Raw genomic sequence first — 13,917 nt, forward strand, 5'->3', positions numbered from 1 at the left:
CTCTCTATGGGCAGCTCTGTGCTCTGCCCAAAACACAATATTTAAACAAAGAACTGTGGATTTTTTACCCACTCATATTTTACGACTAAGATTATTAAATTTCTTATAGCACTCGAATGAGTTTCTTTAGGGGTCACAGTGGCCTTTCAGTAATAGACAGTATAACAAGTTGCTCCATTATAATGTGGCCTCAGTTTTTAAAGTTTGAAACTTGGCAGGTAGAAATAGAGACAACATCAGAGACTTTCCCAGAGGCTTCCTGAGGAGTCAGATGTGAATTAATTGCAACACGGGCAGAAATGTGTAGTGCAAATCACTTCAGAATATAAATGAGCAAAAATATCCATTGACATAGTTGGTATGATCTCAGATAAATACATATAAAGGCTATATAAAAATCTGAACTAAGACATTTGGACATTAGCTGAGCCTGGAGAAAGAACTCGCAAGAGCAGTTAATTTAATCACAAGCATTGATCCTCATCCCGGTGCCTGAGTGGGCTCATTCACTATTTGACCTCAGTCCCAGCCTAGGTTCAGTGCCATGCAGAAACAGATTCATGGGTTGTTCCAGCCAAGGCACACTGTTCAGCACACCTTCCAGACACCTCTGAATTGTTTTGCAGACCTGAGTGTGTAGAGGCTACAGGTGAATTAAAATAAAGCCATTTGTACCCGATGTGCTTGGAGGAAGTGCCTCCTGACTCAGGCTGCTCTGCCATGGCTGTAGCAAAGTTCCACCTCCCAGACCTCCTTTCTCGTAAACACAGTAGCTCTTGAACATATTGGATTGGAAGCAGCATAGGAAAACACAAACTCCCTGACTGCAGGAAGCTAGGATGAAGGCCTAGCACCCCAGGAGAAATCAAAACGAATGTACTATCTTCCCCATTCTGAACAAGTCACGGAGGCATTCAGCTTCTGTGGTGACATGTGGCCGAGTATGCCACTAATAGAGACAGGATGACATCTCACTGAAATCACATCTCTGAGCTGAACACAACCAGGTGACCATGTCATCTACAGTGAAACAGGATACAAGCATGACTGTGTGTCAGGATATGTTGCTGGATGACAGTCCTGGGAACGCCCTCCTGTCAGCTATGGACATTTTGGGAACACGGCAGAAGATCATCAGCCGGGAAGACACATGACACAACATCAGACTGTGCAGCACTTCAGACAGACTGCCTGTAACATGACTGAGAAGGGCTATCAATACACAAACCCAGAACACTTCTAATTCAGCACCAGACCAGATTTGTATCAAGTCAGGTGATGCTGCTTTTAAATAAGTTTTTAACCCCTTTTTTATTCTTGGTAAACCTGAACTTCTGTTTTGTGTAGATATGGTTATGGTTTTGCTAGAGAGCAATTGCCCTTTCTATTCTCCTTGGACTTTACAGTTTTCACTGATAGTCCCAATGCAAAATCTCATTAACGCCTTCTGAAAATAGCTCACAGAGTTGTGGTTTCCATCAGAGCAGCTGATTTTGTATTCCAGGCTCAGTGAGCAACATACAAGTCAATGCAGGGGCTGGGCACAGCAGTAATCATAAGTTCCAAGATGATTTGCATGTCAGACATCCATTTAAATGGCATCATGTCTGTGATAAGCAACTCTATCCTCAATATCCCCTCTTAAAATCCTATACAACTTACCAATTACTTCAAGAAGAGTGGATAACTGTCTTGTCATTTTACATTACTTAACACCTTCCATTAACAGAGACCATCGTGACTTTTCATGAAAAACTTTGATCTATTCAGTCTTTTAGAGGGGGGTGTTTTTTCAGCAGCAACAAATCCCTTTGGCTGGAAAAGTGGAATTCTTTTTTAGATTTTGGCTGATTGATTGTGAAAAAGCATATTGCCTCAAAAAATTCACCCTTATCTTTCATCTTTTGGAAAACTTGCTTCATTGCCAGCATCACCTTCCTAAGGATGGGCTGTGGTTCTAACAAAACTGCTCATCCCACTCCTCTTGGCATGCCCCAGTAGATCTGCTGAAGCAATCAGTGATGAGAAAAGGAACAGGCCAGGGGTCTTCCCTCTCCCTCAATCATACATTTTTCTGAGCCCAGTACATATCAGCAGAGCATCTTCTCTTCGGGGGTACTATATTAAGCAGCATTACGCTCACTCCTACCTTCAGCTTCTCATTCCTGGTGCATGCCGTGGAGACTTTCTGTCTCCAGAAAGTAAGTAAGGAGCAGGCTGAGCATGGTAGTCCTGAATATATCCATTCCCCGACCTGGAGGGGATACTAGAGGCTCAATTCAGTTGTCCAACCATAGATGTCTTATGATATTTCAGATCTCATCCTCTCTCCTGTGAATTTTTAGAGCTAAAGGAAAAACAGGAGATCTTTTGGAGAGTCAGCTGGAGAGTAATTGGGATAAATAAACAGGGTATCTAATCCAGCACTACACGTCTACATTTAGAGAACAGAGTCAAACTCTCCTATTTATATTCACTTTCAGACATTTCAATATAATTGTCTGCAGTAGGGTTATCTGCAGGTGGAATGTTTATCTCGCCTCCTATTACTGTCCCTGGAGAACCAGTTAGTACAACTCAGTAAAACCTGTGGAGCTGTGGATGCACCAAATACTCCTGTTTAAGGGAAGCTCTTTAGACTCCATTGACTACAGTGGCAGGATAGGTCTGGAGCCAAGTCCCACCCTCTGAGTCTGTGCATGGGGTTCAAATCCTTTGCACCATGGCAGTAGATTGCTCTAGTTACATATAACTTGATCTTTATCAATTACTACTACATAGAAAAAAAAATCTATGGAACTGCATTTTTTTTTAAAAAAAAAGAAGTTAAAACTGTATTTTAAGAAACAAGATTCAAGTTGTGAAGTCGGAAACTTGAAAAATTAAAAGTGCTGCAACACCAAAATCAGTCATTTTGTGAATATATTGCAATTTTCTAGATTTTATAGCATTATAATTTTTTAATATCTACCTCTCTTCATTTTGCATTTCAAATTACTTTCTTCCAATGTTTAATGCTACATTATTAATATAAATATAATGATACAAATATTTTACAAGTATTCTTACACAAAAGCTATATTTATTTAGATTACATAGTTAAGCACTTGAAAGTTAGGAATTGCCAGGTGTATGCACTGCAAGCACAGCAAGGTACATTATCTATCTCAGAAATCTTATGAATAAAATTAACATGAAATGAACCATCTGGTAGAGGGATAGGATGGAAAGACAAAAATAATAGTGACCAAGATAAGTTTCATCAACTAGGTATGAGCACTGAGAGAAAATGAGTGATTGCCTTTATGTTCTTCTAAGTGGTTTCAGGAGACCTACTGGTGCTGGTGCTGTTGGCATTCCTGGAATAAAATCTGTATACTGTCCATATCCCTGGACCTTCTGTAACAGCACCATCAGAAACAGTTTGCTCATGGCGATACTTTCCTCAAATACCTGTTGACAGACAAATTCCTGGCGTTAGGGACTTACAGTATTGAGAGTTCCTCCAGCAATAGTACTGCAAGTAAAAAGAAACATTTCTTTTTACAGAATCTGATGCTGGGCTTTAGTGTAAGGATAACCCACCCTGAGCCTGCTAGCCTGCAAGGATGCTAGCCTTGCATCAGGGATCTTGCTCTCACTGCAAACTGGTGCATGCTCAGATTAATCTTTGCAGTGACTTCATTTTGAGTGTTATTTTCAGGGGTAGATCTCCGAGCATGGGTGTGCACACATGATAATGATCCTTATATGCAAAGCTGTGATATTGATCTTTGTATCTTTGTGTGTAAGTACCTTCTGCTGTCTCTGGTGATGGGAGACGACGACACTGACATTACCTAGGACTTTGCAGAGGAAATTTTAGGCATCGAGGACAGTGAAAAGAGGATATAAAACAGAATCAGATCCTCAATTCTTTCTGCTTGCCAGTTGTTCCACCAGAACTTTACCTTTGACATAACCCTTTTCTGATGGATATGCTTTTATGCTCATGCATAAACATCGTGGCAATAGGGATGTAAAAACAAAGGGTGACATGACTTCCTCTCCCTCTTGCTGGACTGGATTAAGGCCATTTTTTTCCCCCAGACACACCTTTTTCGAGCACGCTCTGTGCAACATGCCAAGCTGCTTTGTGCTACAGGTTTCTAATGAAGGTACTAGTGGAAAAGTAGACTGGAAGGAGTGCTAGGGAAGTCTTTCAGAAAACCGCTTGAATTATTGGTTCATCTACAAGCTGGAAAAGTGTGTCTGTGTGAATCTCATGAGGTTCAACAAGGCCAAGTGCAAGGTCCTACACCTGGGTTGCAGCAATCCACACTTTCAATACATGATGGATGATGATGTGATTGAGAGCAGCCCTGCAGAGAAGGCCCTCAGGGTGTCAGTTGATGAGAAGCTCAACATGAGCCAGCAGTGTGTGCTCACAGACCAGAAGGCCAACTGTATCCTGGGCTGCATCAAAAGAAGCGTGGCCAGCAGGTCAAGGGAGGTGAATCTGCTCCTCTGTTCCTTTATTGTGAGACCTCATCTGGAGTATTGTGTCCAGTTCTGGAAACCCCAACATAAGAAGGATATGGAACTGTTGGAATGGGCCCAGAGAAGGGCTACAAGGATGATCAGAAGGCTAGAGCACCTCCCATTTGAGGGCAGGCTGAGAAACCTGGGGTTGTTCAGCCTGGAGAAGAGAAGGCTTTGAGGAGACCTTATAGTGACCTTACAGTACCTGAAGGGGCTACAAGAAAGCTGAGGAGGGGCTGTTTACAAAGTCTTGTAGTGATAGGACTAAGAGCAATGAGTATAAACTGGAGAGGGGCAGATTTAGGCTAGACATAAGGAGGAAGTTTTTCACAGTGAGGGTGGTGAGGCACTGGCACAGGTTGCCCAGGGAAATTGAGGCTGCCCCATACCTGGAGGTGTTGAAGGTGGATGGAGCCTTGAACAGCCTGATCTAGTGGGACATGTTCCTGCCCACAGCAGGGAGGTTGGAACTGGATGATTTTTTATGTCCCTTCCAACTCAAACCAGTCTGTGATTCTATGATTCTATGATCTATGCATCTACTAATTTAAGTTTCAGATCATGTCTTTACTGTGGGACCAAGGGGTATTTCACAGCTTCTGAATCTGTGTGTGCCTTACTCCTGCTTCCAGACCTACGGCTGAGTCATGACTTGGATATGAACCAGCCTTCTGCCTCCTCATCCTAAATTCCAGAAGCCTGTATAAGCCAGCCAGAGAGAGCAGTGACACACTTTTCATGCTATTCTAATTGAAAGAAGAGGAGGCCAAATCTGCAGGGCCCACCAAGTGCCAACATGGCCTATGCTACCTTAGCAGTACCCAGTCATGAGTCCTTCCTACTCTGCTGCAATTTGTTCTCAGTTTCTGGATCATCAGATGATTCATAATACACGGGAGAAGAATAACCAGATATAAACAGAAACTCTCACCATGCTCCTATTAGTCATCTCAGAGTATTACTGTCGCACCACATTTCTCCTGCTAGCTGATACCCCTCCAGAGTGTTCATGTCCCATATGCTTGTGCAGCAAAGAGTGGCTAAACACATGTGAAGCCATGCCTGTGTACATTTGCAGTTCTCCCAATAACCAGAGACTCTCTTTTTGTTCTTCCTGGAATCTCAGCAATCCACTCCCCACCCACACACCCGCCATCTGCTTTGGGCTTTTTGGTGCAGTCACTGGGGCTGCATGAGAACAACTGCACACAGCTCATCCTCAGAAACATGTCAAGTGTTGCCTTCTTTCCAGTCTAGAAGGATGAACTGTGGGAATGATATGGAGATCTCTCCTTTCTTGGTTTCTGAGAGTTTTGAAAACATATCTTGTCTGTAACAAGATCACAACACAGAGATTATCTGGCTTACCGAATGTTCTTCTTCCCTCCTACACATGCTTCAAAACATATCCCTTGCCCTGGTCTTTCTTTAGAGAATGCAGTCTATTGTTAGCACTCTTTGCTATTGCTAGTATGGATTGTTATAGTGTTTTGTAAGTTATTCCAATAGAGAGGAAAAATATACCACTTCTTTGACCTTTTGAACCTCTTGCTTTTCTTAGCTACCACTTTAAGTCGAAGTGCAATATGTAAAAAGGTTGGAAGAATATACATGTGTGTTGGCTTGTGAAAGTGTGGTCAAGCAGGTGAGAGAAAGAAATGGTATGAATATAGGTGTATGGATTTATCTTCTACAGGCTGTTTCCTGTACCTAGTACACCCTGTTTCTTGACCTCCACAAGAGCAAACAGGTCCACACTTACTCTATACAGTGCCATTAGCACTCAAAAGATTCTCTGGAAACTTTAATGACACTAAAGACTTCAACGCAAGCTACTAAATGGATAGCTTGTTTCTGTAACTGGGTGATTTTTCTCTAATACACATCCCATTTAAAACCATACCCAATGTAAATTCTGACTGGTCTAAGCAATATTACTTGTTTTCAAAATGTCATTAGTTTAATGTGGGAATTTTCTGTGTTTAGCACAAAAGTGGAGACAGACATTCTCACTGCAGGTAAGTTGAAGCTCACCTGTGGTACTTTCCATTACATTAGTCACTACGTTACATTCCCACATAGCAAATGGCTGCATAGTTGTTACAACTGAAACAAAATATGTGTGCGTGTGTGTGTGTGTGTGCGTGCGCGCACGTAAAAATAGCTTTCTTTTTAAAGATGCGTGATAGTTGGACCAGCTAAAATGGTTTCTGAAAAACTTCTCAGAACAATTCCCTTCCTTCTGAGCCTAAGTCAGAGGAATTGCTAAGTGACTTAGTCTAAAAGTTCAGAATTTAAATCACAAATTGAATGGTATATCTCCTTGAGACTTCACAATGGAAATATTGTCCCCACGAGTGTTAAGAACATATTTGCCATTGCTTTCAATCCAGGCCAAAGAAAAGGGGGAGGGGAAAAAAGGGATTGAGAATAGAAGGCTAAATGCTTTTACATAATGCAATATTGTCGTTTTCCTCGTAGCTGCCAACAAAAGCAACACTTTGAATTTTGGCTGATAATTCAACTGGGAGAATTTAGACTTTAGCAGAAGAGCTAATCTAACATATATAGTAACACAGACTAAGCAAAACAACAGAAGGAGAAAATACAGGTTCTCCATAAGTAAACAATATGTATCTCGCTGGCAATCAGTTAAATCGTGTGAACATCACAGACCACTCCTTATCTTTGCAGCCACCACACCCAAGAGATACCAGCTTCAGTAAAGTGAAACAAGATGTGAACTGGGAAGATCATTTACATCCCATCGTTTCTAGTGATGTTTGGAATTGAAGCATTCTGTGAGCTCTGAATTTACTTTGCAAAGCAGCAGTGCATTTTATTATCTTTTTGTGGTGCCTCTTCATTATATATTTGTGATGCCTTGTCTGTATTTTGAGATGTGCCTTCTGTATTTTTTCATGTATGCCTATATTTTTGCTTACATCATCCTTATCTTTGACCTTCTCTACCTTCAGCACGCAAAGTAAGTTCACCATTGGATGACATGAATCATGCCTCTGTAGCCTCCTGGCCAAAAGTTTTCAGTTACAACAGTGTGTGAGAAATATTTTTGTAGAGATGCTCTATCCTGCATGGGAGGAAAGAAGAGAGGAAAGATAATACAAGACATTTCCTCTTTTATTCCTTTTGTATCTTGTTGATCATACTTAAGAGAAGTGATTTTTCTTTTCTTTTTGATAAACTGGCAAATGTCCAGCAAAGGAGAAGCATTTATCATAAACCTGGAGATGCTATAGACATGAGGGACTTAGTGATCCCTAAGGCTATTTCTTCAGATAGCGTTCCTAAAATTCCATTATTCTTTGCAGGTCTTGGTCTTTGTAGTTCAGTTAGTGACCTTAAAAAAAAAAAAAAAAAAAAAAAGCTTGCTGCCATTTTCTTTACTTCCTTCCTAGAGGTAAAAGGGGCAATAAGAGAACCAGGCTGTTTTCAGCTCATGCCTAATATGGGAAAAATCAGAAGGCTCCAGACGTTTCACCAGAGTAGTTTTCTCTCAGCACTAATCAGTAAAAATGAGAAAAGAAGATATAGCTTCACACTAGCTTGCTGGGTGCACCATTCTTCTTTGTTAGCAAAATACAGAATCTGTGTTCATAGCACAAGAATGCAGCCAACAAATCCTGGACATACCATATATTTCATGGGTTTAGCAACCCATAAAAGTTGAGAGTAACATCTGATTTATCTCAGCATATGGCTCCAGCTGTTCTCAGGAACATATTTTTTTAATGAAAGGAGGTGTTCCCTAGATTAGGTCTTGATTTTAATCTCAAAGGCCAGGGATATATTTACAGAACTATTTGTAAAATATTGTCTACTTCATAAAGGCATTTTGAATGCTCTGTTAATACAATGTGCTCGGACTTTCCTGTAATCATTGTTTCTTCCCAAAGGAAGCTAACAGGATGAGTAGTAATTGCTGGATTATCAAACAGTGCACAAGCTCATTTTCTGACCAAAGCAAGAAGTTATTAAAGTTTCATAAATGCTCAGCTACATACATTGCTCTACTATACTAACCTACTACTAAAGAGACCATTGATGAGAGGAGAAATGACCCATAGCGGGACAGAGGAATATTTGCTTCCCTGAATGGTGTGGCATTTTACTTGCTTGCCGTGTATGGTGTTGCTTCTTTCAGGTGAATGCGATGGATACCTGGCCCTCATGTCCCACAACATACTAATAAGGGGTCAATGACAAGTGATGATTTCATACAAGTATTTGAAGTTCAGTTTGGCCTTTTTTTAAATAGTGAGTTCAACTTTCGTTCATCTGTCATCATCCAGCATGGCTGTTTAACAGTCCCTCCCTACTTATTCCCCCACCAGCATTCCATTTTGTCTCAGAAGGCTGAATCTTGCTGTGATGCAAAGATGAAAACACTCCAGGCTTATCTCCATTGGAAAAAAAAATTCTATTGGTCTTCAGAGGACTCCGTCAATCACTAGATGACCTTCTTTCTTCCAGAAAGGAAATTGAAGGAGGAGCATGACAAATATATATTTTTGACTGGTTAATATCTAATTTTAACTACTAGGTGAATGTATTGGGAAGACAAGACTGAGATTTTTTTAGAAGGATTCTTTTTTTTCCAGTGGAAAATCCCAGTTTGTCAAAACTGAATTTTTTTGCTGGTACATATGGCTTTCATTAAAATGCTTGGAAAAGGTGATAAAATATTCTGTTCTTACCTTCTTTTTTGCTACAGTGTTTATGATACACTGGTGTTTTATACAAATAAAAGTTAGGTTTAATTAAGTCCAAAGGAAAAAAATTGTTCTTAATGTTTGAACATTTCCCTCCATGAAAAAAAATCTGTGGCAGTCGCTTTTATTTATGATTCAGAATGAAACCAAAGTTTGAAGCCCTGGAATTCTGCAGAGGATGGGGTGTCTGGTTTCTGACTGCCTCTCCTTTTGGTGCTGTTGTGAGATGGGCAGCAATACGGATCATACCACAGAAATGGGACTGAAGGAGTTCAGCACACGACATGGCCTGAGGTCTCTGCCCTGTACCACAGCATCCTAGTGCCACAAAAGTTCCCCTTAGTAGTGTCCCTGGAAAATTCCCTTTTCACCCATTCTAGTTGACTTCTCTTTTCTAATTTATTGTTGGAGGGTGGGGGTGGGGGTGTGCGCATGTTTTTCTCTTCTAGTGACTTCTTCCACAGTCTTGGCTTGCTTTCTCTTTAGTGTCTCTTAAATGCTCTGGTGAGTGTAATGTTCTCTGTTGGTAGTCCATATGATTAGAGAACAAGGAGGAATGATTTGCCCTTGCCTACAGGAGGGTAAACAGCCTAAAATTTCCTCACGGGAGACATATTTGATTCCCTGCAGGAAGGTGGAAACATGGATGATATAAGACTAGCCTATTTCAAGGTTTATAACTTTTATCAGTATGTAAATGAAAAACAATAAGTGGTTTTCAAGTGTTCACAGAAAAAGTCTTCATTTGGTCACATTATTGAATAATAAGCAATGAAACAGATGGGGACATGCTAGAGAGTCAAGAACAGTGATGTGACTAGTGTACAAACTGAGCCTCCTCGACATTTAATCTGGGTTGTGCTGCAAACTTACTTTTTGACCAGAGGAAAGTCATCCACACACATCTTCAAAGCAGTCATTGGCTTCGGGATCTCAAATTGAAACACTGCAAGAGAGATTCCTCTCACTGGAAATATCTGTATGTGGAGTAGTCATGTACCCCATTTATGGCTAGGAAAAAGCAACAGCTAGGTCTAAGACATATTACCTCTGAATAATTTTGGATATCCACAACAGGATGAAATGCATCTCTCTCTCTCAGAAGTGCCTGTTTCTACCCGCAGGCTACAGGAAGAGACAACATGGCTAACTCATGCCCAAGTATCAACAGCGTAGACATCTGAAGTTAGGTGAGAGGCATCTGCCCCACAGCATCTTGTTTGATGCCGCTGCTGAGTGGTTGCTACCCCATTAACCTCAGATGACACCCACATAACAGATATTTTGGAAGCAAAATAATATTTTTGTTTAATATGTGAACCTTGCAAAAATTTTAAACCTAACAGCCTGGCATTTTATTTTTTCCCTGAGGGAAAATATCCTCTCAGGATCATGCTGTTTCTGCTTCATTATTCCTCAGTCTCAGGAATGAACAAAAAAGCACAAAGTAAGTAAAATGCTGTTAGGAAATCCCAGATACTGTTAAAGGCCTTAACTGTTGTGCTGTTCCTTTCATAATGCGACTTCTTAAGCAAAAAATTGTGTTGTTTTCAGAATTACAGTAGAGGTCAGGTAAGATCAGCATCTTGCGCATTTTATTAATGGAGATGTTCAGCCTGTCAGTTTCAGTGCCTCCCCAGTTGCTATGACTTGTATTTATGCATAGCCATAAAACTGCTACAGATCTCAAATAAGGAAGAAAAATCCCTGAAAAATTATAAGGTGTCAGAAGAGAGAAACAGAGAATACAGAGAACTCAGATAACAGTCTCTACCTGTTCTATTTCTCTTCCCTGTGAATAACTAGAGAGGGGTAAAAATCTTGAAAAGATTAAATAGAAACTTCTTAGATTTCAAATAGCAATCCAGTGTTCTAAAGTGCTCACTAGGCTAAATTCAGCCCTCATGTAAGTGATGGAAACACTCATGAAGTCAGGAAATTCATGGAGTCAGGCATATGCCTGTATTTGGCTCCGTATGATATATGAGGTACCTCATACTTTTTTCCTTGGAGTGAAAATACAGCTTTCAACCAGGATCTGATACATCCCTTCAAAAAAAGCCCCCACAAATTCCATGTGATGGAAGCTCAGCTACACCAAAAAGAGCTTTATGCAGCACTCAAAAGCAAAAGAATGAAGAACTGCTACAGCTCTAACACAAGCTGGGATGAACATGATGTGTATCTGATTTCTGGTTTGAATTCAGCAGGCTTCTCTATTCTAAAAGAACAAATGGATCTTGCTTCCTCCAGCATATGGCAGCAATACATGCAATTTACATCCCATATGGGGTCTCTTTCAGGCAACAGTCAGACTATGAAATGTCATGAGGAATAACGTTGGATCCCCATTATATAGTGCAGACACTTAGCATTCCCTTTTTCAGCACTGTCCACAGCCCCAGGAGAGGTACTTTTAATGTAATTGCTGTTTGTGCTGCGTTAGTACCTGAAAGTTAGGGGCCACTGCACTGCCTCTGCCATCATACTGTGAAAAACGTAGGATTCCTTCAGCTGCTCATGGTTTAATTTAGCAGCAGATGAAACCAGTTGGTGTAGCACATAATGAGAAAGAATAAGACAGGAAAAAACACACTGTATGTTAATTACATAATGTATTTTATCACTAGGTCTCAAAGCACTTGGTAAGCAGGGTTATTATTCTTGCTTCAAAGATGGGGAAACTGAAGCAAAACTAGATGACTTTTCAGAGAATGACAACACATAGACAGAGGTGGCATCAAAGCTGCATTTCTAAGTCATAGTCCAGCCATACACGCACCTACTGATACTGCCTTGTCCTCACATACTTTTGTACTATTTAAATAGACCACACAACACCTATAAATAGTTCAGTCACATACATGTACATATGTGGGCAAAAAAAGCACACAGAACAGGCCTTTTATTCCTTTGGCTGCCTGCATGATCATGCTTAATTGTCACAATTTTGTGTGCAACATAATAAAAATAATGCAATAAAAATATCTAGGAAAATTATCAGATGCAGTTTTCAAATACTGATCTCAGAAGGGCCTTCCATCCACAATGAAGAAAGCATGCATATACAAAATGGCAAGCTAGATATCCAGGCAAATGAGTTTTTTATGTATATTTTTAATAAATTTTCTTTAGTTCACTTAGGCAAGAACTTCCCCAGTGCCAAACACCCACGCCCAGCCTGCCATCTGCAGGAGACTTTCCATTTACTCTAGTGAGTCAGGTCAAGCCACAGTCAAAGCCTCATTCCTGAGCAGCTCACACTGGGCTATAAAACTGATAATGACATGAGGACGGCAAGCCTAGTGCTCAGACATGGTAATTGCTCAACAGTCCATGACAGAAATATTCACAGTATATAGTAAGCAGCCAGCATGGGGAGACCAGAGAGTCCAGAGTGACAAACAAATTATTCTGTGATGGAGACCTCTAGATGACTTCTCTCTGCCTTCGTCTAGACTGGAATTAACCTTATGAATTCAGGTAATTATTCTTTGTCCTGACTCATGTGTGAACACTTTAGAGAGCCTTCTCCCCACTCGCTCCAGCAACAGCAGTCCACAAGGATATTTCAGATCTTACTTGAAAGGGACATGCTTGCTAAAGGTCAGTTCTAGTGGAAGAAAAGCCCCTTTCATTGTGGCTGGGGGGGAGAGCAGAGCAAATAAGTGTCTCAAGAGAAGCATGGAGACCCTTTGTGATTTATTGGTTAAGAGGCAGGTGGGAATCAGAATTTTTCCCCCTCTTATTTATTTTTGCCCAGCCTTTACAAACTCAACACATTTCTAGCAAGGGCATACATCATCCCAGCACTTGCAGAGCAGGCCTCAAGATTGTCCTTTTTTTCCTATGCTTATGCACGCACATGCTAGATCACACTGTTTATAACTTTGTGTGGATTAGTGCACAGGAATGTCTGATTAAATGGTTTGAGTATCTTATGTCACTTGCTGATGACCACCAACCACTTGAATGCAAAGTGGCATTTAGAGATTAGGAGGGCACCCCTCTTGGATTTTACCTGAGAACACAATACCAATGCTGATTGAGCAGAGACTGAAGTGTAAAAAAAAAAATATGGAAAATTAAAAAGGACACACTGGAGGCTTCCAGATGGTTCAAGGCAGATGCCAGAAAGACATCATGAATGCCCCACCCCTGATGGTGTTCCAGGTCAGGCTGGATGAGGCTACGAGCAGCTTGATCTAGTGGAAGGTAGCCCAGCCTATAGCAAGGGGACTAAAACTAGATCATATTTAAGGTCTCTTCCAATCCAAACCATTCCACAATTTTAGCAAAGTTTTCTGCCAAACTGGATGTCTACCTCTTTACTGTGCAGGCATTTTTCCATAGACTCAAACATCTCCAGCAGCATTCTTCCTGTTCCAGAATTTTCCGTCTCAGAAAAACATAGGATCACTTCTCTCATTTTTGCGGCCACGGTCAATATACGACATAAATGGAGCAACACATTGCATTCATTATTTTAAAATTTAAGGGGTTTTTTTCCCTTAAAAAAATACCTCATTTGAGGCATTTGTTTCGCACTGTATTATACTCGTAGGTCCTTGAAAGCTAAGAGATGCACTAGAATGCTGAGACTGAGAGAATGGAATGAGCAGAGCAGTCCATTTCACAGATAATTTTGATAATTCGAGATGTG

The sequence above is a fragment of the Phaenicophaeus curvirostris genome, chromosome 1, assembly GCF_032191515.1.
Source record: "Phaenicophaeus curvirostris isolate KB17595 chromosome 1, BPBGC_Pcur_1.0, whole genome shotgun sequence".
In the NCBI taxonomy this organism is placed as follows: Eukaryota; Metazoa; Chordata; class Aves; order Cuculiformes; family Cuculidae; genus Phaenicophaeus; species Phaenicophaeus curvirostris.